The following is a 205-nucleotide window of genomic DNA, read 5'->3' as shown; positions in this document are numbered from 1 at the left end:
TTTTTTATTTGTCAAAAATAACCTCTGTACTTAGTTCAATGAAGTGTGGTACACCAGTCACTGCACTCAAAAATGTGAATGTGATGAAGATGATGGAAAAGGAAGACTCGATTGTTCTGATGAAGAGTGCGATGATGACGATGTCTGCCTTCCAAATTTGAAGGGCCATTATTATTGCACATCTACAGGTAAACTTTTTATTTTT

This window comes from Austrofundulus limnaeus, unplaced genomic scaffold, assembly GCF_001266775.1.
Source record: "Austrofundulus limnaeus strain Quisiro unplaced genomic scaffold, Austrofundulus_limnaeus-1.0 Scaffold3633, whole genome shotgun sequence".
Classification (NCBI taxonomy): Eukaryota; Metazoa; Chordata; class Actinopteri; order Cyprinodontiformes; family Rivulidae; genus Austrofundulus; species Austrofundulus limnaeus.
Note: the sequence above shows the minus strand (reverse complement) of the source record.